The sequence below is a fragment of the Bubalus kerabau genome, chromosome 5 (genome assembly GCF_029407905.1).
Source record: "Bubalus kerabau isolate K-KA32 ecotype Philippines breed swamp buffalo chromosome 5, PCC_UOA_SB_1v2, whole genome shotgun sequence".
Lineage (NCBI taxonomy): Eukaryota > Metazoa > Chordata > Mammalia > Artiodactyla > Bovidae > Bubalus > Bubalus kerabau.
The window spans coordinates 18,578,967-18,604,517 of NC_073628.1; the positions used below are offsets into that span (position 1 = coordinate 18,578,967).

Here is a 25,551-nt window from a genome sequence, read left to right on the forward strand (position 1 = left end):
TGGTAGCTTCTCTTGTTGCAGAACACAGGCTCTAGGTGCGGGTGCTCAGTAGTTGTGGAGCGCTAGTCTAGCTTTTCTGCAGCCTGTGGGATCTTCCTGGACCAGGGATCAAACCCACATCCCCTGCACTGACAGGTGGATTCCCATCCACTGCACCACCAGGGAAACCCTTGACTTGGGTTTTGACTTGATTTGACTTGGACTGGGGGCTTGACTTTATTGCTCAGTATCTGCAGACCTCCAAGTTTTCTGCTAGGACAGATGGGCAGCTGCTTTGTGGAGGAGCTGGAATATGCACTGTTTATTATGCAGATTTTCACATGTCCTTCAGAGCAATGTCTCAGCTTCCTCCTCTGGGCAGGGTTGGGGTGGGGTGTCAGGGGTGGGGAGGGTGCAGAGCTGCAGAGCCAGCTCTGGGGACAGGCTCAGGGAGTTCATCTGGGGTCTCCTGCTTTGTACAGCAGCTTGGCACCCAAGACTTCTTTTTATTTGCTTCATGACACACACACACACACACACAAGAGCTTAAGTTTCAGCTTATTTATTTAAAGGCAGTTGCCTCTCTTTCATCTGCTGTTCAGCTCCTAATATTTGTGGTCATCTCTCCATGTTGTTGTCCCTTTTCTTCATCTCTTGTTTACTGGTATTTCTTTTTTAATCCTTTACTGCCATTTTAGAAGATGCTGGGGGAGGAGCCAAGAAGAAATCACACCTTCACATCAGTAAGTTTAACCAAAAAACCCTCACCAGTTACTAATTCCACTTAAAAGTCACAACATTCCTTATTGCCATGAGGGGAATTAGGCTTATTTATCAGTCAATTTGTAAGTATTTACTGAGAAACTCACATACCATATGGAAGATACTGCTGTAGGAACAAGAAGAAGTAGAAGCTAATTTCTCTCTCTCTCCTGAGTTCCTAGAATGTATGGATCATGTATCCCTTACATTCATCTTTGTGCCTCCCAAACCATCTCAATGATTATTTAATAATTGGTAAATGTTTCAATATTATCTGTGATAACACTTTTGGTGCTCAAAGAAAGTCTAGTTCATCTAAAAATTAGACTATGTTGGTGGATAGAGAGATACAGGTAGATAATAAAAAACAGTAAATCCTAAAGGGATAAATACTAGTGAAGTCAAGCTGATTTGAAAGTTGAAACAAACAAAACAAAGCTCAGAGAGATTAAGCAAATTAGCTAGCATCACAAAGTATTACAATCACCCTCCTCTTGCCTACTGATACCCAGGGACTGAACTTGGGTCTCCTGCACTGCAGGCAGATACTTTACCAATGGAGTCACCACGGAAGCCCTTTGATGCCCAAACGAGATGGAAAATGTGTTTAAACCAGCTCACCCCAGAAGCGAGCAGCACAGTCAGAGTTTCTGGCTGGAGGCACCAGGTTCCCAAGCCAGTACCAGTACTGTGCCCAGTGATTAACAGGGGCCCAAGGCTCCCTGGACGAGGGACTAGGGGTGCATGGGAGGCAGCCTGTAGCAGGACAGGCCACACACTCCCAGGGCAACTCTGCAGGACATCTCAGCATTGAGAACTTTAGGAGAGCTGGCTCACACTGGGAAGAGTATGAGCCCTGCAGGACCATGGAGTCATTTCCCACTCCCACCCCTCATAGCCCTTTCTCCTAAACTCTCTCTGGGGCAGCGGGAAGATCTGGATGATATGATCTGCTGTTATCTGTGTCATGTAATCTTGAGCATCTTCTCTGGGTTGTCATTTCCACACACTTTGACATGCAGAGTCTGAGCCCCAGGGCAGGCCCACTTGACGATGGGGAGCCTGAGGCTGACTCTGGGGTAGGCATCCCAAATTCCAGCCCATACAGTTGATCCCGGGTCCCCTGCTTCTCTCACAGGCGTGCTGCCTCCTACACTTCACTTGAAATCATGGGGTCTGCTTTTTCCAGTACTGTTTTCTCCTCCACTGTCCACGACACTTGCCCTACTAGGAGCAAGCACCAAGGAGTGATGCGGTGCTCCAAAGCGGGCAGAGAAAGGGCCACACACAGTGCAGGTCCGGAGCAGCTGAGACGTGCTCAACCTGAAAGCCCAGGAGGGCTCTGGGAGCAAAGTCAAAACCACCCATGAGATCTGAGAGATCCTCTGGCCTCAGGTGATGTCAGTAAGGTGGCACAGAACCAGAGCCCCTGGGAGAGGCCTCTTGTTCGAGAGGGAAGGGTTTATCCAGACCCAGGTGGCTGAGCAGTAAAGAACCCACCTGCCAATGCAGGAGACACAGGTTCGATCCCTGGGTCGGGAAGATACCCTGGAGAAGGAAATAGCCACTCACTCCAGTATTCTTTCCTGGAGAATCCCATGGACGGAGGAGTCTGGTGGGCTACAGTCCATGGAGTCACAAAGAGTCAGACACGACTGAGTGACTGAGTACACAAAATGATGCTTACGGACAATGGAGCAGGAAATAAGGGAGAGAGGGTGGACAGAGAGGGAGAAAGACATGAACTCTGCCTTGCAGAGAAGAAACGGCCACTCTGGGCTTGCTGAGATAATTCCCTGGAGAGTGTCAGAGGGTTTGCACAGAGGCTGGTCTGTGAACCCCCATCAGATGGCTCCAGCATGTGGGTACAGGAAGCAGCCTTAAGCCCTGCCTGGACTCCCAGACGGGAGTGGGAGGGCTGAGTCAGAGCGCTGGTGAGGAGCGGAGTCTTCAAGTGAGGCTGAACATCCCCGCTCCAGTGGCCTGATTACCAGGACTTTGATGGCTCATTCACTGGCTTTTAAAAGTCCCAAGACTTTCAGGACTTTACTTCTGATCCTGGTTGGAATCAGCCATCGAAGGCAGATGTGTGAATCAGGAAAGGAAATCAAAGTAAACTTACACAAAACCAGAAGTCAAGACAGAAGGCGACCGCCCTGTCCCGCTGCTGTGGCCCAGAAGCCCTTTCAGTTTCATCTGTATGTCTCTAACCAAATGACTGGCCACATTTTTCTTACAGGGTCTTAAACACCCTGGTTCTTGGAAGTCAGTGGGGGAGGTCAGACAGGCTCAGCTGATGCAAGAAAGTGTTACAGATGAGAAATAAAACCAGGCGGAAGGGGCGAGGGGTCCTTCGCAGGTGGAAGAGACAGGAGGACGAGGACCACCGACTCCTTGTGAACAGTGGGGTCACTCCAGACAGACGGCGGCAGTGTCAGGCGCTGCACAAGCGGTAGCCTGTGTAATCCCCAGGGGAACGCTCTGAGAAAGGTGTTCACAGGCGACCGAGCTGAGGCTCAGGCTAGTTCAGAAGCCAGGCAAGAGTACGCCTGTGGCAAAACTGGCATTTGAGCCCAATTGCCTCTGATTCCGAAGCTGACAATGTCTCCACGCCAGGCAAAAAGAGAAGCACTGTGCTCTGTAACTTCAAACCACATCCATGCAGGCCAGTCCATCTCACTGTTTCCCAAGGTGAGTTCAAATCAGAGAAAGTTCTAAAACGGAGAACCCCAGGATGTTAGTCCTTGTCAACCCTTTTTGCTGTTTCACAGCCAAGTGTCAGGATGGGCAGTGGGTGAGGGGAGGATCTCCCCTTCCCTCTCCCTTCTCTCCCCCACCCCTCTCTCTCCTTCTCTCTCTCTGGCTCTCTCCCTCTCCACCCCAACTCCTTCTCTCTCTTCTCTCTCTCTCTTCTCTCTCTCTCTCTCCTTCTCTCTCCCTCTCCTTCTCTCTCTCCCTCTCCTTCTCTCTCTCCCTCTCCTTCTCTTTCTCTCTCCCTCTCCTTCTCTCGCTCCCTCTCCTCTCTCTCTCTCCCTCTCCTCTCTCCCTCTCCTCTCTCTCTCCCTCTCCCCCTCTCTCCCTCTCCTTCTCTCTCTCTCCCCCTCTCCTTCTCTCTCTCTCTACTTCTCTCTCTCCTTCTCTCCTCTCCTTCTCTCTCTCCTTCTCTCTCTCTCCCTCTCCTTCTCTCTCTCTCCCTCTCCTTCTCTCTCTCTCCCTCTCCTTCTCTCTCTCTCTCCCTCTCCTTCTCTTTCTCTCTCCCTCTCCTTCTCTCTCTCCCCCTCTCCTTCTCTCTCTCGCCCTCTCCCCCTCTCTCTCCCTCTCCTTCTCTCTCTCTCCCTCTCCTTCTCTCTCTCCCTCTCCCCCTCTCTCTCCCTCTCCTTCTCTCTCTCTCCCTCCCTCTCCTTCTCTCTCTCTCTCCCTCTCCTTCTCTCTCTCCCTCTCCTTCTCTCTCTCTCCCTCTTCTTCTCTCTCTCTCCCCCCTTCTCTCTCCCCCCACCTCTCTCTCTCCCTCCCTCTCTTGGTGGGTGAAGCCACTCAGTTTTTGCCAACTCATGTCCCCCTCCCCCACCCAGCCCCCACCGGCTCTCCTGCCTTCTGATCTGCAGCAATGTATTCATGTATTCATTTAAAAGTTCTGTCTGTGCTGAAGCCCGCGCTGCTTGTAATTGCTGGCGGCCAAAAGCTGTTCTGTTTTTTTCTGGCTGAGTGTACCAGGCAATCATCAGCTGTAATTATTTCGAGTCTTGTTACAGATGGAACTTCGAGGTTTTCAGTCTTAAACAGAATTCATTATTCAAATGTCTCCAGAGCTCACAGGAAAGGGCAAAGGGCAAGTCTCCTGGTGACCCGGGACACCCCAGAGGGTTTGAGAGATGAGGGCTGGCCGGGTCATCAGGCCCCACCGTGATTCCATGTGCCTTTAGCCCCAAAGCTGGAGGCCGGAGCCCCCAGGTGCCCAGGCCACCTCCTCATGCTCGTGACTGGTTCAGCCCTGCTCACCCTTCAGCATTTTCAGGGCACTGATGCGACCTTGTACATCTCCCTCCTCCACATCCAAAAGAAGATCACGCTGGGTGTGTCTTTAGCTCCTCCAAGTGCACCCAGAGTCTCTCCCTCAGAACCCTCCTTGGGTGAACAGGGAGTTTCCTGGGAGCAGAGGTGCTTTGAGAACCAGAGGAGAAGCTCAGGGGGGAGCAGTTCTCAGGACACCAGCTCCACTGGGGTCAGGCTCCAGCCCAGCTTCGAGGTCTCCCAGGCCTGGGGCTTCACAGCACGCCAGGGAGGTATCCAGCCAGCACCCCATCTAGTGGGGAGGAGCCCCAAAGGGAGGAATGGCCGGTGGAGAGGTCAAGGCTGTGTCTCTGGAGACCCCTGACCAGATCTGCAGGGAGAGCCTGTGTAGGGCCAGGCTCTGGAGGGGCCCCTGGGGACAAGCTGCTGGCAGACAGAGGGTTTGTCACAATGGTTCCATCAGTGTGTCCTGCTCCAGAGAGGAGAAGGCCAGGGGGATAGAGAAGCATACACCCAACAGGTCCAGCGAGGGATAAGCAATGATCCCCACTCCTCTCGTGACAGCTCCAGATTCTTCACTACACCAGCTAAACCCTAAACACCAACAATACCATTATTATTCCCCTCACTCTACAAAGGAAGACACTGAGGCTCAGAGAGGGTCACACAGAGCAAGGTGCATGCCATGCTGAAAACAAGACTTATAGAGAACGAGACAGGGATGGGCGAATCTACAGGGATGAGAGGAAGCCTTGCCTTTAGAAATGGAAGCAATACCCCCACTTCCACACAAAGACCCTGGGAGAACCCAACCACACCACACGTATTTGATCAGCAGGGCTGGAAAGCAGCGTGGAGCTCGGGTTCCGGGAATCCTCCAGTGCCTGCACATGGGGACCACACTGAGCTCCTCGCGGTGAAGGGGGAGCCTGGTGACCGGGGAGCCAGCAGGGCCACTTCTAGAGCCACGGTTTTCCAAGTCCTGCCTACAAAACTGTGATGGGGTTAAATTAATCCAGCCTTGAAGGATTCATCAGCTGATAGATTTATAAACTTCTCTGGACCTCCAGTTCAGTAAGAAGATCAACATAGCAATGGAAAGTTCTGCAGCGGGATCCATGCTCCAAGGGTCCATGGCTTGACCCGAAACACCAGAGAAGATGCCCCCGGATCTGGGGGAGGCTCTGGACCATCTGAGCAGAGAAAGAAAGACCTTTCCATCGGGGAGTCTCCTGGAGGCAAGCTGGCCAACTGCACTGACCCCTCCGGACGGTGGCGTCTCCACAGCCGGGGCTCCAGCAGCTTGCTGTGAGACCTCCCTGGAGAGCCTCACAGTCTCCACGTCCAGCCCATAGGTGTCACTGAAGTCTCTGTGCCCCTAACATCTCTTGAAACCTGTGGCACGCTGCTGCCAACGTGCTAGCAAAAACATTCCAGGTGCTTATCAAACGCCCTCCCATGTGCCACGGACTCTGCCGGTGAGAGGGCAGGTAGGTAAGTGACAAAACACAGATGGGCTGTGACATCTTCCCTTAACAGGACTTGAGCCCCAGGCCTGACCCCCAGCAGCTCTGGGATTCCAAGAGGTGAGCAAACCACAGTCTCCTCTCTCTCCCTGTACAGCTCCAGAAGAGCTGGTCTGGCAGAGTCTCTGCCACTTACCAGCACTAAATCTGCCTTATATGTGTTTATTTTTAAAAACTGTAAAGCCCCAAGAAATGCAATTAAAACATTATAATTATTTGTGTTGGAGTATTTGCTTTTTGCAGCCCCTATTTTAAAAATATGCAAATTTGGAGAAGTTTTAGCTCCTAGTAAGCCTTCTGCCTTTCACTAGATCCAACATATTAGCTTTATGGAAATGTGTTGGTTGGGTTCCTTTAAAAATGATTGTTGCTTGATTTTGCAGGTTTTCTCCCCACTTCCCTCTCAAACTGGAAAAGAAGTAATTAGTTGCAGAGGGTTTTGTTTCTATGTGTCTGCCTCCTCTCCAGCCCAGAATGGCCAGTCAGCCAGGCCAGGTATGACAGAGTAAGAGACATGCAGAAGCTTCCTCAGATACTATGAGACGTCCAGGGCTAGCGAAAGGGGCAGACCCAAATTTTCATACTATCTTAGATTAATTGTTAATCATTTTTCTAAAATCATCAAAGCGTTTCACAGCGTTTTATTTACTCTAAAAATATCCCTGGAAGACAGTCACTGAGCTGGGACCGTACCCGTGGAAGCAAGGTTTTGAGCAAAAACGCCATGGCTCCAGGTCCCATGGCAAGTCCCCCACCCACACGGCGGCCTGGAGAACTGGTGTGTGTGGTTGCCGGCCAGAGCATGGTCCAACTTGGCAACCAGAGAAGAAGAGCTCCCGTATTTCTGCCTGAAGCTCTCTCTACATCCCTGGAACGCCTGCCCTCTTCTCTAACATTTGGTTAAAAACAACCAAACAGATGTTTGCTGACCTAAGTTTAAGAGAAAAAGCCTTCCTTGGAAGGATGCTGGCTGGCTATGCTCCCTAAACTGAGCCATGGGAAGGCCGGGAAGCAGCACGGTGGTCCCTGGCCTGTCTGGTGTGGCCACCCTGACAGAGCCCGCCCCTCCCCTGGGTCCGGAGCTGCCCTGGCTCAGGTTAGGCGCTGGTCCCTACTCTACGTGCTGCCAGGCAGCTCCAGCAGAGTGCTGTGAGGAGTGGAGAAGGGGCAACTCCCCACTGGAGGGCTGGGGGGAGGGCAGGATGCCCTGAGAGAACCTCACAGATAAGGATGCCGCCCTGCTGAGGGGTCGTGCCTAAGGTCTCACCCAGTGAGAACCCAGGAGTCCTCTCTCCCACCCACGACCCATCTCCAGCCCTTGTCAGAGACCACCCTGTGAGTCAAGTCTGCCCAGGTTCATTCCCGGAGACAGTGCCCTCCGGCTCCTCTCACTGCAAACGGTACAGCAGGGCAGAGGAGGCAGAAGGAGACAGCAGACGCAAGCCCGTCACAGATCTAGGTTTTCTGATCCCACTTTACAAACATCACTCATTTCCAGCCGCTGCTGGCTCTGCGAGGTCTCCGTTATTCCTGCTTGTCCTCCTTCCTCTGTCTCTCTTGCCAGGAACTGACCTGCTGAGGGCTTGGCATCAAGCAGGGCAGAGTCGGCTGCACTGTCTCCTCTTGCTGGCAGGCGGGTCAATTTCTCCCTCTGAATACCTTCACAAAATTCCAACTCCAGGGAGCCTACCTGAACCCCTGGGGACTCCTGGGGGCCTATCTCCTATTACGATCTTGCTCTCCCTCTTGGTTTTCCCTGGGGAAGTAGGTCCCTGTCTCTTCCATGCTGCATGTGTCCTAGGAAGACTTGGCTTTTCCTTGGTGCTCCAGCCCCAAGTCACCTTCTACATGGTGAGGCTGAAGGGACAAGATCCCTGGCTCTCTCTTCAGCACGCCCCTGCTGCTCCCCAGTTTCCTATAGCCTGTGAAGAATTGGTTTGGGGAATTAGCCCCTGGGGCACCCATAGGCTGGATTTTATGGCTCACACCTGGGCCCAGGCCTCCCTCCTGATGTGTTCAACAATCGTACTCCACATTGGTGTGAAGTCACAGCAAAGTGTGGCTACTAGAACCATCCATAACTCAGAGCTGAGAGACACTGGAAGATAGAACTGATAACTGGCTGAAATTACAAGCAAAACTCAATTACAGAGAATGTAACAGATAAAAAAGGTGATAAACAGGATAAACAGCATGGCTCGGGTGTCTACTCCTGCCTAACCAACAACCCCAATTCCACCAACATTGTTTGCAGAAATTGACGAGCAGATTATAAAGTTTGTATGGAAGTGCAAAACATCTAAAAAATCCGAAATAGCTTTAAAAAAAACATCAAAGCTGGAGTCCTCACACTTCTAGATTTCAAATTTTACATAAAGGCACAGTTATCAAGACAGTGTGGTCCAGGCATTAGGTAGGAATACACATCAATGGAAGAGAAGTAGACAGAAGCAAACCTTATGTTTCTAATCAACGGATTTTGACAATGGTTCCCAGGAAATTCACTGGGGAAAGGAGAGTCTATCCAACTAATGATTCTGGAACAACTGGATAGGAAAAAAAGAACAAACTTAGACCCTTAACTCAGACACCACCAAAAAATGAACTCAAAACAAACTGTTATAGTTCACATGCAGGAACAGTCTTCTCCTACATGACGTAATGGAGTAGAATGAAAGAACACTGGATGTAACGATGTAACCTAAGGGGAGAAAAGGCTGAGACACAGACAGGGCAGGGGGTTTCCCAATCAAATAAGGAGATGCTGAAATCTCAAATCCTGGGAATATTTGAGAGAAGGAAGAATAACCCTTTGAAAATAGCAGAGGTAATGAAGCATCGTATGCAAAACCCATTCTCTTGCTGAAATCAAGCTCACTTGCTGCTTTTTTCCCCACTTGACCTACCAATCAAAAACAAATGTATGCACCAGGAAGGTGGGTCAATCCACTTCTTCCTATACCTCTATCAATATTTACTTAATACACTTTGAAGGATTTCATACCGCATCCTCATGGTTAAATGCACACGGTTTTATTACGCAGTGACCATATCCATCTCCAGAATCGTCTTCAAGTCTGCTTTGTCTAATATGAAGATAGCCAGGTCATCTTCAGTTGGCCAATTTGTCCTCACACCTCTCTTCACTTTCCACTTCATGTTACCTCACACAGAGGCAGCTTCCACTTAAGCCCAATATTTGTTCCCAACATTCGCTTCTTACGTGAAAAGAATGAATCAGGAGTCTAGTGCCCTTTGTTTTATTTTTCCAACAATCCATTACACATCAGTCAAAATTCCTGATCTATTTCCTAAAATAAAATACTTAAATGTCAGTAACAAATTAAGTATTCCTTCTCAATCACCAAAAATTTAGCATGGCTGTAACTAAAGTTTCCTCACATGCTGGAATGTCTTCACCAGTCAAACGCTTTTCCTACTCATTTTGCTTCCCTTTTTGCAACTTTCTTCCACATTTTCTCAACATTCTTGGGGATGTGTTTTACAACATGAAGCCAAATACCAAAGACCTTTGGAAACATGATGAGAATAAATGCACCATGGCAGAGAACTGCTCAGCTGAGAATGACTCGAAGATGCTTTTCAGCAAAATTCAAGAGAACATTCTCCTCATTAACACTTGTCAAGATTTTCAAGATCTCTACACATGATTTCACCAATTGTATTTAGAACGTAACTTGTTATTTTCCCTGAGATCATTCTGCTAAAATTGAGTTGAGCTTGGTGGGTATAAATGTAATACTTCCCCATTACAACACTGGATGGAAAATATTGCACCAGGAAGTACATATGTGCTGTAAAGATTGGCTGGTAAAAGAACTTTCCACCAGAAAAATCTGAACCACAGGGAAATTCTGCAGTTATGACTGTACCTGGATATTTCCTAATCGGGTGTATCAAGATTCGTCTCATAAATGGTGAGTTTAGACTATTTATATTTATTGTAATATTGATATTGTTCCTATCATAATAGTTACTTGTTTAGTTTATCCTAAATGTTTTGTATTTCAATCTATTCTGAACTTTTTAAAAAATATTGTTATTTTCCCCAAATTACACAGGAATTTTAGCTCACTTTTAGGTTCTCTGATCTCCTTCCCAGCACCCATCATATTTATATTACTCTAGACTTGCAATTCTGTGTTACTGTGAATAATTTCCTTTTTTAAAAGACAACATATTTAGGTATTTTATTACCTTTACTTCTTTTAGACTGGTAAAATAATCTCAATTATTTGTCCTAGTATTTAAGTGTTTCAACCAAAACTGTTTGCAATGTGAATCTTCATGTGACAAAGACTATGTCTGAGAGAAACTTTATTATACTCTCGTAATAGAACAGAACATGGCTAGATATAATTCTAGAATAAAGTATTCTTCAATAGTTAAAAATATTATTTCAAACTTCTGGTTTCCCCTCAGGGAACCAGAGTTTGAGAAAGAATAACTATTCCAACCCTATCGGTTTGGTTCAGTTCAGTTCAGTTCTGTTCAGTCGCTTGCTGCTGCTGCTGCTGCTGCTGCTAAGTCACTTCAGTCGTGTCCAACTCTGTGCAACCCCAGAGATGGCAGCCCACCAGGCTCCCCCGTCCCTGGGATTCTCCAGGCAAGAACACTGGAGTGGGTTGCCATTTCCTTCTCCAATGCATGAAAGTGAAAAGTGAAAGTGAAGTCACTCAGTCCTGTCTGACTCCTAGGGACCCCATGGACTGCAGCCTACTTGCCATTGCCTTCTCCATTCAGTCGCTTAGTCATGTCCAGTTCTTTGTGACCCCATGGACTACAGCATGCCGGGCCTCCCTGTCCATCACCAGCTCATGTCCATTGAGTCAGTGATGCCATCTAACCATCTCATCCTCTGTCTCCCCTTCTTCTCCTGCCTTCAATCCTTCCCAGCATCAGGGTCTTTTCAAATAAGTCAGTTCTTCACATCAGGTGGCCAAGTATTGGAGTTTCAGCTTCAGCATCAGTCCTTCCAATGAATATTCAGTACTGATTTCCTTTAGGATGGACTGGTTGGATCTCCTTGCAGTCCAAGGGATTCTCAAGGGTCTTCTCCAACACCACAGTTCAAAAGTAGTAATTCTTCGGCACTCAGCTTTCTTTATAGTCCAACTCTCACATCCATACATGACTACTGGAAAAACCAAAGCTTTGACTAGATGGACCTTTGTTGGCAACATCAAAACAAAAACAAAAGAGGTGGCACAAATGGCAAGTCCATGGCTTCTCTTGAGCCAGGTGAAGTGCTGGGCTCACAGGGCAATTCCAGAGACAGCACCAACAGGAGATAAGATATTCAGCTGGACTGGGGGCATCTGGCCCAAGGAGGAGGCTCACCTGGGGGGCTGGCAAACTGGTCATGCATGAGAGGGCTAGTTACTCATGATGACGCCTCTAGGGGGCACAGGCAGTGGGGAGGCCACTCACTACTACAGGCTTTTTCTTTACAAACTCCACTTGGTGCTCACAAGTGAGACTAGGAGACTCCTGGCAGTCTCCCACGGTGCTGATGTACAGGATGAGCAGACACTGCAGGAGGAGCAAACCCACTGGTACCTCTATCTCCATCCCCTCCTGAAACAAAAGCCTTAACAGGTGAGGGGAAAGGCAACCCAGGACATTCACCTGGAGCACCAGTGAAGACCCACTGCAGCTGGGAGAAGGAAACGGGGACAATCCTCTCCCACAGGTGAAGGGAGTCATGCTGGGAGAGGGGTCAGCACAGAGAAGGCCAACTCTCTAAGACCCAGGATGCGTACCTCCCAGATAGACACTTAGAACAGAGAACGTCCCTACCCCTATGGCAGAGCCAACAAGCATGGAGTAACAGGTAAATTGCAAGACACACACCTTCTCTCAGGCACAGGGCATGCTGAGGACCTCAGGCTGGAGGATGAAGTGTACATTGAAAAATGTTCTCTGGCAAATTAGCCCCCACATTAAACTCAATGTAATACCAGAGCAATATAAAGACTAACTCGCTAAGCATAACCACAACAACAGAAAATCTCGGATCCAGCCCAGCACCTAAGTAGATTCACTCAAATGCCTGTGTTAAGGTCTTAGCAGAAATACATATATACTTTTTTCAGACACAAAAAATATTTACCTCATAAATTCTTGAGAGTCCCTTGGATTGCAAGGCGATCCAACAAGTCCATCCTAAAGGAGATTAGTCCTGAGTGTTCATTGAAAGGACTGATGTTGAAGCTGAAACTCCAATACTTTGGCCACCTGATGCGAAGAACTGACTCATCTAAAAACACCCTGATGCTGGAAAAGATTGAAGGTGGGAGGAGAAGGGGATGACAAAGGATGAGATGGTTGGATGGAATCACTGACTCAGCAGACATGAGTCTGAGTAAACTCTGAGAGTTAGTGATGGGCAGGGAGGCCTGGCGTGCTGCAGTCCATGGGGTTGCAAAGAGTCAGACACAACTGAGTGACTGAACTGAACTGAACTACTGTCTTATATGAGATGTGTGTCTCTCAAGACAAGTGATAAAGCACATAATAAGGCAAGAAAAGGCAACATGTTCCCAAGAGAAAAGGTAACCAAGAGAACCAGACTAAGATATGACACTATCTATCTATATAATGGTGAATTTTAAATAGATATAATTAACATGTGAAGAGTGCTCATGGAAAAAATAAACCAGATGCAAGAGCTGGTAGGTAATTTCAGAGAGAAATTAAACTATAAGAAAGACTAAAATGGAAATGGTAGAAAAGAAATATGTAGTAAACAGGTGAAAAATGTCTTCAACTGGCTTATCAATATGTTAAACAACTGAAGAAAGAATCAAAAAACTTGAAAAACTCAAACTGAAGCATACAGACCAAAACAAAAAGAAAGAGAAAAGTTCAGGGACAAATCAACCAATCTAATAGACAGGCAACTGGGATGCCAGAAGAAGAAAGAACAGAAGAAATATTTGAAGAAATAATTGTCAAAAATTGTCCAAGATTAATGACAGACAACAAAGCCACAGATTTAAGGAAGCTCAGAGAACAACAAGCAGAATATACATGAAAATAAACAAGCAAAATGAAAGCATATTTAGTCACAGAAAAGTCAAACTGCTGAAAACAAAAGACAAAGAAAAAATCTTTAAAGTGGCCAGAGAAAAAAATGCACATTACATATGATAGAGCAAAGATAAGATTATATTATGCTTATCTTCGAATACCATAAACACTAGGGAAAAAATGGGGTAACACTTTCAAACAGCTAAAGAAAATAAAAATTTATAGACCAGAATTCTATATCAAGTGAATTATCTTCCAAACATAAATGATAAATAAAGACTATCATAGAGAAAAAAAAAACAGAAAATTTTCTGCAAGTAGACTTATACTGTAGGTAATATTAAAGATTGTTTTTCAGGCAATAAGGTTACAATAAGTCAGAAACTTGGATTTAAACAAAGAAATGAAAAGCACAGGATATGGAATAAAGGAAGGCAAAATAGAATCAAGCTTTTCTTATTTTTATTTACTCTAAAAGGTAACTGATGGTCTAAAGCAAAAATGGCATAAATGTATTGAATGCTTATGGGCTTCCCCAATGGCTCAGCGATGAAGACTCCACCTGCCAATGCAGGAGATGCAAGAGACATGGGTTTAATCCCTGTCTCAGGAATATCCCCTGGAGGAGGAAACGGCAATCCACTCCAGTATTCTTGTCTGGGAAATCCCGTGGACAGAGAAGCCTGGTAGGCTATAATCCATAGGGCCGCAAAAGAGTCAGACAAGACTGACTGAGCTCACATGCATTGAGTGTTTATACTGTATGTGGAAAAAAAAAAAAATCAGCCCTAATGAAAAATGCTTCAACAAGCAGTCAAATTGAAACAAATGAAAAAACAGAAAGCTTCAGCAAGGAAACAGGAAGTGTCAGCAAAGAACAGGAAAATACAAAAAAAAAACAAGCAAATAGAAAACTTAGAGCTGAAAAAAACACAATAACCAGGGCGGTAAGTTCAGTGGGCAGAATACAAAGGCAGAGGAAAGAATAAATGAATTGGAAGGCAGAACAACAGAAGTCATGCAATCTGAACAACATAGTTAAAACGGACTGAGGGAGCCTCAGTGACCTGTGGAACTATAATAATAAATCTAACTCTTGTGTTGTTGGAATCCCAGAAAGAGACAAGAGAAGGCACACCTGAATAACTCACAAATGTGCTCTGTAAAAGGACCTATTACTGAGAGAAAAGATAAGCTACAGGTTGAGAGAAAATATTTGAAAAAGGATTCATATCTAGAATATATAAAGAACTCTCAAAATTCAACAGTGAAGAAACAATCCAAATAGAAAATGAGCCCAAAAAAGTGAGGAAAACATAAATTATCAAATCCAAATTAAAACCACAATGAGTTATTACTGCAAGCCATCAGAATGGCCAGAACAAAAAAACAGTAACAACTCCATGCTAGTGAAGATATAGAGAAACAGAGTCACTCATATTTTCATTTCCAGTGGAAATGTGAAATAATAAAACCTTTCTGGAAAAGTCTAGTAGTTCCCAGAAAAAACTGAACATGTCACTAACATATGATTCGGCATTTGTTCTCTGGGGCATTCATCCCAGAGAAGTAAGGGCTCGGGTTTACACAATACCTGTGCATGAATATTTTTTCATAATATTCCAAACATATAAGCAACCCACATGTACTTCAGCATGTGAGGGGAAAAAAGTGTGGGGCATCCATCTGTATCAGGGGCCAAAAGGAGCAGACTATTAATACGCTGGACACCTCCTGTGGGTCTAAAGAACATCATGCTGAGAAGAAAAGGCCAGTCTTGGAAGTCAATCTCTGTGCTGCATGATTCCACCTGTGTAATGTTTTTGAAATGACAAATACTACAGAAATGGAGAACAGGCCGGTGGTCACCAGGGGCTAAAGAGAAGGTAGCTCCAGGGGGATATGGGTGTGGCTAGGAGGGGTTTTGCAGTGGTAGAGTTGCTCTGTTTCTTGCCTATATCAATGTCAGTATTCCGGCTGCAACACTGCTCTCTAGATTTACAAGATGCTATCATGGAAGAAATTTGGGAAAGAAGACATGGGACAGGGATTACTTCTTACAAACTGTATTATCTGTATCTGTATTATTTCTTACAAACTGCATGTAAATCTACAATTCTCTCCAAACAAAAAGTTTACCTAAAACAATGTGCAAGCAATAACAAGAAAGGATGAAAACAATATAGTATGTGGGCTCCGGGTCCCCCAAACCACCACCACGTCTGAGGTTTGCTGGAGGGAGTCAGGGACTCAGCATAGTTGTACTTAGAGCTAAGGTTTACGGCAGTCAGCAGTGAGGATGCACGCTCACATCAGAAAGGAACAGACAAAGGTGGGCTCTGGAGTGTGGGGCATCCATCTGCATTAGGGACCAAGAGGAGCAGGCTATTAACACACTCAACACCTCCTGCGGATCTAAAGAACATCACGTTGAGAAGAAAAGGCTGGTCTCGGAAGTCAGTGTCACGCACTGTATGGTCTTGGTCCCTAAAACAGATGGATGCCCCACACTCTGCCCTCCTGTGGGCACACTACTCCTCCTCCTCCAGCAAGGAAAGTGTAGCAACATGCATGCAAATCTGCCCAGACATGCCCAATAGAGACTCAGGACCAAGGGTTTTACCTGGGGGCTGGTTCTGTGGGCACCTTTTTTCCTAACGTGGACTAAAGTCCCAGGCTCCCAAGGAAAGCAGGTATGCGGCATAAATGACAGTTTGTACAAACAGTCCAAGCCTCCCTTACTAGTGAGGAAATGAAGGGAACACCTCCCAAATTCAAATTCCCAGGTGCCACCTAAGAGCTGACCTTGCCTTTCTAGGGGAGTAGCCTCAGCCTGCCGTGTCAACTCTTTATTGCACTTCACGCAAACACTGACCAAAAGAAAGCTGGGGTGGCTGCTTTAGTATCACAGTGGACCCACAAATGAATACTATCAGGGGTAAGTAGGGACAGGACTTAAAAATAAAGGGTTCAGTTTTCAGAGTCGAAATAATAATTCTATCTATGCATGGAACCAACAGGAAAGCTTCAAAATACATGAAGTAAAAACTTACATAATCAAAACAGAAACAACCAGATCCACAATCACAGGCTTTCTCATCACTCTCTAATTAATTAACAGAACCAGAAGGCAGAAAACCACTAAGGGTACAAAAGTCCTGAACAACATTATAAACCAAAATTGACCAAATTGACAAACTATTCACATTCTTATTAAATGTACATGAAACATTCACCAAAAGGCATTGTACTATTAGACATAAAACGATGCTTTAAAAAAATAAAAGAATAGAAATTATACAAAGTATAGTATCAGACTATAAGGAAATTAAACCAGAAATCAGTAACAGAAATATATTTGGAAAAGGTCCAAATATAAGGAAATTAAACAACACACTTCTAATGACCTATTAATCGATGAGGAAGTCTCAAGGAAATTCTTTTAATATTTTCAGTTGCATGAATAAGAAAGTACAGATATCATAATTGGCAGGATGCAGCTAAAGAAGTGCTTAAATGGAAATTTACAGCATTAAACACCTATATTAAAAAATAATTAAGATCTCAAATCAGTAATCCAAGATCATATCCAAAGAAAAGCAAACTGGACCAAAAGCAAGAAGGAAAGAAAAAATATGGTTAAGAGCAGAAACCAATGAAACTGAAAATGGAAAAACAATAGAGAAAAATCAGTAAAACCCCAAGCTTGATTTTAGGGGGGGGGGGAATCAATAAAATGAATACAATTCTAGTTTGACCAATCAAAAAAGAGAAAAGACACAAATTACTAATATTGGGAATGAAAAGGGGCCATCATTATTGCTTTTACAGCATGATGATCATGAGAGAATATTAGGAGCGACTTTATATCAATAAATTTAACATCTTAGATGAAATGGACTTATTCTTTGAAAGACATAATCTACCAAAACCCACTCAAGAAGAAACAGATCACCTGAATAGCCCTGTGTCTATTAAGGAAATTAAATTTGTAGCTAAAGGCCCTCCCAAAAACAAGAGAGAGAGAGAGAGAGAGAGAGAACTCCCAGACCATATGGTTTGACTGGCAAATTCTAGCTAACATGTAAGGAAAAAAATAATACCAATTTATATACAACCTCTATCATAAGACAGAAGAGAACTAAATGCTTCCAAACCTATTTGAAGCCAGAATTACCTTAATCATGCTAAGACCAGAAAAACACATCAAAAAGGTTTAATTTCAACAGAGCCTAAATTATTAGTTCTTATTTTATGGATTATGCTTTTGGTGTTGTATGTGAAAACTTTTTGCCTAACCCAAGGTAGCACAAATTTCATTCTATCCTTCCTTCAGAAATTTAGTGGTTTACAAAAAAAATGTCCAAGGAAGTATTTGCACATTACATTTCTGGTTTGTTTCCAGAATACATAACAAATCCTCAAAGCATAAGGGAAAAAATCCAAAATAAGGCAGAAGATCTGAACAGACACTTCATCGAGTGGATTTCAGATAAGCACAGGAAAAGACACTGAAGCATTCGTCATCAGGAAAATGCCAACCACAACCACGGTGAGATGCCACTCCGTCTCTACTAGGATGTCTGAGATCAGATGGCCACTGGGACTCTCACACAATAATTAGTTTGTCATCAAACGTTTCAACACTGGAGAAATAAGTTGGTAGTCTTTTAGCTCTTCATTTTGAAGAAATACTGGATTTCCAGAAAACTTACAAAGATAGTAAAAAGTTCTCTGTTCCCTTACCTAGTTCCCCCTAAAGTTAGCATTGTCCCTAAACCTAGTAAGGGCTTCCCTGGTGGCTCAGAAGGTAAAGAATCTGCCTGCAATGCAGGAGACCCCGGTTAGATTTCTGGGTCGGAAAGATCTGCTGGAGAAGGGATAGGCTACCCACTCCAGTAGGCTTCCCTGGTGGCTCAGATGGTAAAGAATCCGCCTGCAATGAGGGAGACCTGGGTTCTTTCCCTGGGTTGGGAAGATCCCCTGGAGAAGGAAAAGGCTACCCACTCCAGCATTCTGGCCTGGAGAATTCCATGGACTGTATAGTCCATGGGGTCACAAAGAGTCAGACATGACTGAGTGACTTTAACTTCACTTCATTTCACAAACCTAGTAAAATTAACAAATGAATTAGTTGACAATTCATTTGTGATACAGTGTTATGACATAAACTACAGACATTATTCATGTATCCCCATTTTTTAAACTAAAGTTCATTTCTTGTTCTGGTCCACATGCATCCCTGGTCTCCTTCCACCTGATAGTCCCTTCATCTCTCATTTTCTTCATGATCCTGACACTTCTGAAGAAAACTAGTGAGGCATTCTGTAGAACATCCTCAGTGTGGGTTGTCTGCTGTTGTCTAACTACTATATTGAGGTTACAGAAGTTGGGGAAGAGCATCACCCAGGTTACATACCTTCCTAGAGCATCAGGTTGGAGTAAATAATGTTGATGCATCACTTGGCTAAGGTGGCGTCTTCCAGCTTTCTCTGCTATAATGTTACCATGTCCCCCTTTGTCATCAGCAAGCTTTGGGGTTTCCTTTCTCTCTCCCCTTTGGCACCACATGAGCTCTTTTGATCTTTTTAATTTTTTATTAATCCATCATTTCTCCCAAGAGTTTCTTTTTCTCCTTTTATTTCTTTTACCCTTTGATCTTCTCTCCAAGGCCAGCTTTGGATGACCCCTAGGGATTTTCACTCTTCTATTTCCTTTTCTCATCTTTGTTAGCTTTCCTAATTCTTTGCCCTTGTTTCCTCAGAAATCTCCTAAATCTGGTATTTCCAGTCACTAATTCATTCCTCAGTTATATCCCTTTTTGCTAAATAGCCCATCATTATTCAACTCATATACTTTATACCTAGATTTTTACCTTGTCCATTTTGTTTTCCTGTTCCTGTTTTATGTCTCTTTGTTTCTTTTAGTAGGTTTATTAGGCTCACTTTCTTTTTTCTTTTTCACTATGTTTATCAGAAGATATTGAATATAGTACTCTGTGCTATACAGTGGGAACATGTTTATCCTCTCTATATATGATAGCTTGCATCTGCTCACCCCAAACTCCCAATCCAACCCTCCCCCAACCCTCCCCTTTGGCAACCACCTGTCCATTTCCAACGTCTGTGGGTCTGTTTCTGCTTCATAGATAAGTTCATTTGTGTCATATTTTAGATTCCTAATATAAGCGATGCGTATGTTCCTTAGGTTCATTTAAAATCTTGGTCTATACGTTTTAATACATCTGTTTCTGATGCATTCTGGAATGACATAAACCTTTGAGGATGCGCAGCCCTGCCAGTGCCCTGAGGGCAGGGGCTCCTGTGTCTGCTGACGGTGCCCCATCAGACTCCTCTTCTCCCAAAACCTGGTGTAGTCACGGGAGCCCTCACGCCATCCACTGATGGACTGCTTCATCTGGGCGATGCTCAGGCTCAGCTCCCCTGCATTTAATTGGTATTAAAGATTAAAAAGCAAATTACCAAAGCAATCACACAGATCCACTTGTCTATATCTCGCCACGGCTCCCAAGCAGTTTGATATTTACTGTCAGCTGGCATTTAATTACTCAGCCAGATTTGCAGACCATAATTGACAGAATGCTGAAGACTAATTCTTTCAAAGGACGCTCTCCCCATACAAGAACACTTGGGCTCAGAGGCGACACCATCTCTGCTCCAAAGATCAGTGAGACATACATGGGCACTGATTGATCCCTTCCTTCCCCCTTCTACTGCTATGGTAGCTTTAGGTCCTCAGGCCTGTGGGAGTTAGTGGGAAAATGCAAAGGAGACACTGGCGCAGGAAGCATTTCCCCCTGATAGTCGCCAAACCCAAATCAGTCCCCGATCTAGGGAAATTGCCTTGAGCCTGGAGAAGGACCTCCCTGGAGGCTGAACTGCACAGCCACTGATCCACTTCTCCCCCAGGTGCAAAGGGAGAAGCCCAGCAGAGAAACAGGAGGCCTCTGTCTGATTCTGTGTTTCTGAAACATCCCTGAACAGGGTGAAAGCCCATCTCACATCTCAGGTCATGGACCTTCCTAATCCTGCATCGATTACCTCATGCACCATTTAATAATTCAGATATCTCAAACCAAACTAGGCCAAGCAGCACAACACAGAAAAGAGGCTAATGCGGTTCTAAGGAAATGGGGAAAAGATATTAATGGAGCAGTTACTTCTCTTTCTACTCTTTCAAGGTCGCCATTCACTACTGCTCAGGGCTGTAGGAAAAGATAGAGATCTTAACACAAAGCGGGGAGCTAGTGGCACACTGGTAAAGAACACCAAGACAGGACAGGGGCAAATTTTCAAAAAGGAGAAATAAAATCTCCCTGCATGTTCTTAATTTCAGCTAGTGAATCAGCAAGGTCAAGTACCAATCTGGGTAAATACACTTTGGCTTTCAGGAATTTTTTTCTTAAAAAAAAATTAACTCAAGAAAAAAAAAAAAAAAAACATTTTTTAAGAAAGGTAGAAGAACTAAGACTGAGAGCAAAGCTTAACTTTGGAGGAATTGATTTGTTGGGAACTTGTTCTGCACCAGGAGTCGGTCCTGGTCTCAGCCTCACCCTGCACTCGAATCCTAAGCCTTTTCTTTTCAACATTCGGAAACTAGGTTCTGTCACCACCATATCTGAATCTGAACAATGTCAAACTCTTCAGGCCTGGATGAAGTAGCAAGGTTAGGGATTTTAAAACTAGTTTGCCTACAAGCCACCTGGCTTTCCGTGGGCCCAGACTGATGGGGACAATTTTGGATGCTCCCCTGAGGGCATGGAGGAGTGGGTGTGGCCAGTGCCCGGGGAGCTAACTGGTGCTCAGATGCACCTGTCTGGGATCAGATGCCCTGATTGGCTTCAGCTGCTCTGCCTGTGCCCTCTCCCACAGCTTCCCTGCCCTGAAGGCTCCCACATGCCTCTTCCTATAATGCCCTTCCCCAGAAACTTCCATGGGCATGGCCTAGCAGTCCTAAAGGAAGTTTATCTCTAACTGGCTGATCGCCTATCTAAAGAAATTAACTAAAGAGCAAATTTGGCCTATTCTTTTCAAATCTCTGTGCCTTACAGCATGTATATTAGCACAGAGGCCCCGATAAGCAGCATTCCGCATCTCCATATCCAGGGGTGCCACGTGTGGCCCTGAAACCCCCAGCCCCTGGGAGGAAGCTGGCATGTCCTCCTCTCCCACTCATGGTCTGGGCATAGCTTTTACTCTTGGTCCCAATGCCACCAGGCTGGCATGCTGAAGGCCCACTACATTCAGATGTCCACAATGAATCATTGTTGTTCAGTCGCTAAGTCGTGTCGGACTATTTGCACCCCCATGGACTGTAGCCTGCCAGATTTCTCTGTCCATGGGATTTCCCAGGCAAGAACACTGGAATGAGTTGCCATTTCCTTCTCTAAAGCATCATTCTGACACCGGGATCTAACCTGTGTCTGCTACATTGGCAGGCAGATTCTTTACCTGAGCCACCAGGGAAGCCTTCCACAAAGAATATGTGCTTTAAAAATCATTCTTAATAAGCATTCATCTACAAATAATGTAAAAGCTAGAATCTCCATTTAAAAAAAAAATACAATCCCAAGCATTATTAACATTTTGATATGCTTCTTTCCAATGTTTTTTTAAAAAATGTTTCTGTTATAATCATGATATATTTATTTTTGCACTCTGTATTTTTTACTTAATTTTATGCAAGCACTTCCCCCACTGAGAAGTATTCAAAACGTCCATTTTAGTTAAAACATAACACTTGTATAGAATGGAGTCACCCTTGTTTACTTAATCATCCCCCTATTGTTGGGTATTCAAGCGGTTCCACTCTTTTCACTATGATGAATAACCTGGAATGAACATCTTTGGACATAAATCTTTGACCTCATCATTGATTACATTCTTGGGTTTCCAAGAGTAGAATTATTGAGTCAAAGGGTGAACACATGAAAGCTCTTAAAATAAATTGCCAAATTCATATACAGAAATGTTGCTTCAATTGATACTCCCACCCACATGTATTATCTTCATGTTTAAAAATCTTTAATAATCTGATAGCCCCAAATGGTGCATCATCAGGTATTGATCTGTTTCTTTGTGGGTTTTTTTCCACCATTCCAATGCTGAGAAAGGCTGTGCTCATTCAATCAGCAGAAAAATAACCACCTCCATATCATTGTTTTCCAGGGGTTCATCACTGTACACTGAACTCTATGAGAAACTGGCGAATGTGGCAAGAGGGCTCTGCTCTTCCAGTGGAGCCCCCTTTGCCCACTCCCCCCTGCATCCTCATGGAGGGCTCTATTCCCCTGCTCTTCTGCCCAAATCCCACCACAAGCAGGTGCCCTGGCACATGGCCCCTCTTCCCCTTGCCCTCTGCACTCCTGCCCTCCCATCTCAAGCTCTCATTCTGGTCTGCTCCTCTGCCCAGCAGCTTCATGGAAGCTAGCCCCTCTGGCAGACCTGGGGTGTTCAGTGCTGCCAGGGACTTACCTGAGCAAGTCCATAGCCCAGGTGGAATGAGGTAGCCAGCCTGGTTTCCCAGCAGGTCCAGAGCTGTACTCCCCACCCAGTCCTCACCAGTGTAACACTGATCCCCATCTCTCTGACTCTATGTCCAGCACTCACTCCTTTTGAATGTGGGCAGTGAAGAGGAGGTCGTTTGTCAAGCCCCAAATTTAAATTGATTTCTAACTAAATAATAGTTTCCTTCCTCACCAATCAGTAAGTCTCCCTTTATTTTACATCTTTGAATATTCATCATATCTTTGAATATTTATATACTTAAGTCTGGGGGACTTACTCTATTGTATGGTCTATTCATGATATTGGTTCATCCTATCATATACTAGCTGCTGCTGCTGCTAAGTCGCTTCAGTCATGTCCAACTCTGTGCGACCCCATAGACAACAGCCCGCTAGGCTCCTCTGTCCCTGGGATTCTCCAGGCAAGAATACTGGAGTGGGTTGCCATTTCCTTCTCCAATGCATGAAAGTGAAAAGTGAAAGTGAAGTCGCTCAGTCGTGCCCGACTCTTAGCGACCCCATGGACTGGAGCCTATGAGGCTCCTCCGTCCGTGGGATTTCCCAGGCAAGAGTACTGGAGTGGGGTGCCATTGCCTTCTCCGATCATATACTAGAGCTACTGTTTAATATGATAATATTTATGCTATTCTATTTATGATACTGGTTCATAACTCAGGATCATATGGATTTACAATATGTTTTACCACTTGTATTTTGAAAGATGCAATGATGATATTCATCTGAATTGTCACAGAGAAGCCCTCAGGACAGTGACTCCAAAACTCTGCAGCGCTTACAATCACCTGAGCAGGTTGTTAAAACAGTAACATTCAGGTTGCACTCGGTGCCTCCAGTGAAATCAGAAAGTCTCAGGGTGGAAACCGTGTCCACATGATTCCAGAGCGTAGCACAGTTTAGAAACTGTAGCCTCAGGAGGAGACGGTGCAGAGCTGGGAGGTGGGGATTTCCAGCCAGGTTCTCCACTGCCCCTACAGTCCTTACCAGCTGGACCAGCAGAGGCATATTAGTACCTGATCATTACTTCCCACACTGGAAACAATGGTCCATTAATAAAAGAAAGTCTTTTCAACAGTCTCTACCACCCAAAAGAAATATACTCAATTATCTGTAGCTGTAAACCCTGCTAGACAGTTCAGCATCTAATGGCACAGGCTGAGGTCCCTATTCTCTGGGCTTTATAGGCTAGGACAGACTATGGGAAAGTAGACCCATGATATATATACACAGACGCTTCACAAAAGCAGGATGCTTAGACCCAGAAATTAAGAATAAACCACTAAATAATTACAATATGCCTTCCTTTTACCAATTCAAAGTATTGTGACAAAGCTGGAAACAACTTCTAACATTTGCACAGCCTTCAACTTGGTCCAGGCTACAGGAAAAAAGCCCAGAATTTTTATAGCATATTCCTCTTAAGGAGTCATCTCTCCACCCCCAGCCCCAAATGTGCATCTACAATTTTAGCCTTCTGTGCCTCTCTGTCATTGCATCCGTGTAGGCCAGAACCACCATGGCTTCTTTGGCCCCCCAAAGCTGGACTGTGTCTGCTGGGGCAGCACCTGCCACCATGCCCGAGCCCCCCTCTGAGAACCCCGGGGGCTTCCTCCACCCTCCAGGGCTCCCTTTACTCAAAGACGGCTCCCGACTTGGTATCATCTTCAGGATCTGGCCCAGACTGGACCCATGCTGACTGCACCTCAGGATGCCCTCCTTCAGACAAAGCACAGGCATGCCCATGTTCTGCCCCTGCCCTTAGAGCTGCCCAAGGAACCCAACCTCCTGTCCAGAGTTAGGCTTTGATCCCGAACCCCCTCACTCAGCTCCCATACTCTCCTATCTGCCCCCGTGTTCCCAGGCTTCCTATTTCCTCAGCACCTTGTATGCCTGGGGAGGAAGGGGATGGCTGACTCGGCCCTTCTCCGGGACTCACTGGGGGCTGGCCTGACCCCTTCTATTTGGAGCTCACGCCATTATAGTGTTTCCTTTTGCACCTTGCACCACCACAAAAGACAAGGACCCCCCGGCTGCCCTTTCTTTCCATCCGGGGCCTGCCTGAGCACAGCAGCATCTGGGTTCTGGCGACATCCTCCTCTCCCACACCCATGCTCCCCGCCTGTCCCTGAGCCCTCGCGTTCATACTCACAGCTGCCGGTCACCCAGGAACAGGGCCTCCGGTCCCTCACGTTCTCCAGCGCTCCAGGACTGCATTTCCGCTTGACATCCTCCATGAACATTTTAAGGTCCTGAATTCCAAGCTTCCAACGCCAAACACCTTCACTTTCCCTGCTCCTCTGCTGACACTCTTGCTCTTCCACGACGGGCAGAAGCCAGTGTTGCAGTGACAGCAGCAGCAAGTGACGGACCAGGACGCGGCCACAGAGTCGGGGGATGGGGGGTGGGGTGGTCCAGCCCGGAGCCGGGCTGTCTACGCAGATCATCTCACTCAGGTCCTTTACCGCCGCCAAAGCTGAAGCTTCAACAAGCCGAGCACCTGATGCAGGTGGCAGGGGGGACTACCCATCTGGGCGCCTGGCCGCTGCGGACACTGACCCCGATGGACACCGGCCCCAGCTCCCCTACCAGCACCCCAGGACCAAAGGGCGTGGCCATGCGGACCACTCCACCCCCCAGGCGAATTATGCAGGCCGCGTCACAACCGGTTTCTCCCTC

The 25,551-nt window shown here is 45.8% G+C and overlaps 1 long non-coding RNA gene across 1 annotated transcript; it reads right to left on the reverse strand.

Moving 5' to 3' along the window:
- Positions 1 to 525: 525 nt before the first annotated feature.
- LOC129653679 (uncharacterized) lies at positions 526 to 25,114 on the reverse strand. Its single transcript, XR_008715197.1, has 3 exons — positions 25,025 to 25,114; positions 19,608 to 19,774; positions 526 to 683 (listed from the first exon to the last, which is right to left on the reverse strand). It is a non-coding gene; the product is annotated as an uncharacterized LOC129653679 (long non-coding RNA).
- Positions 25,115 to 25,551: the final 437 nt, after the last annotated feature.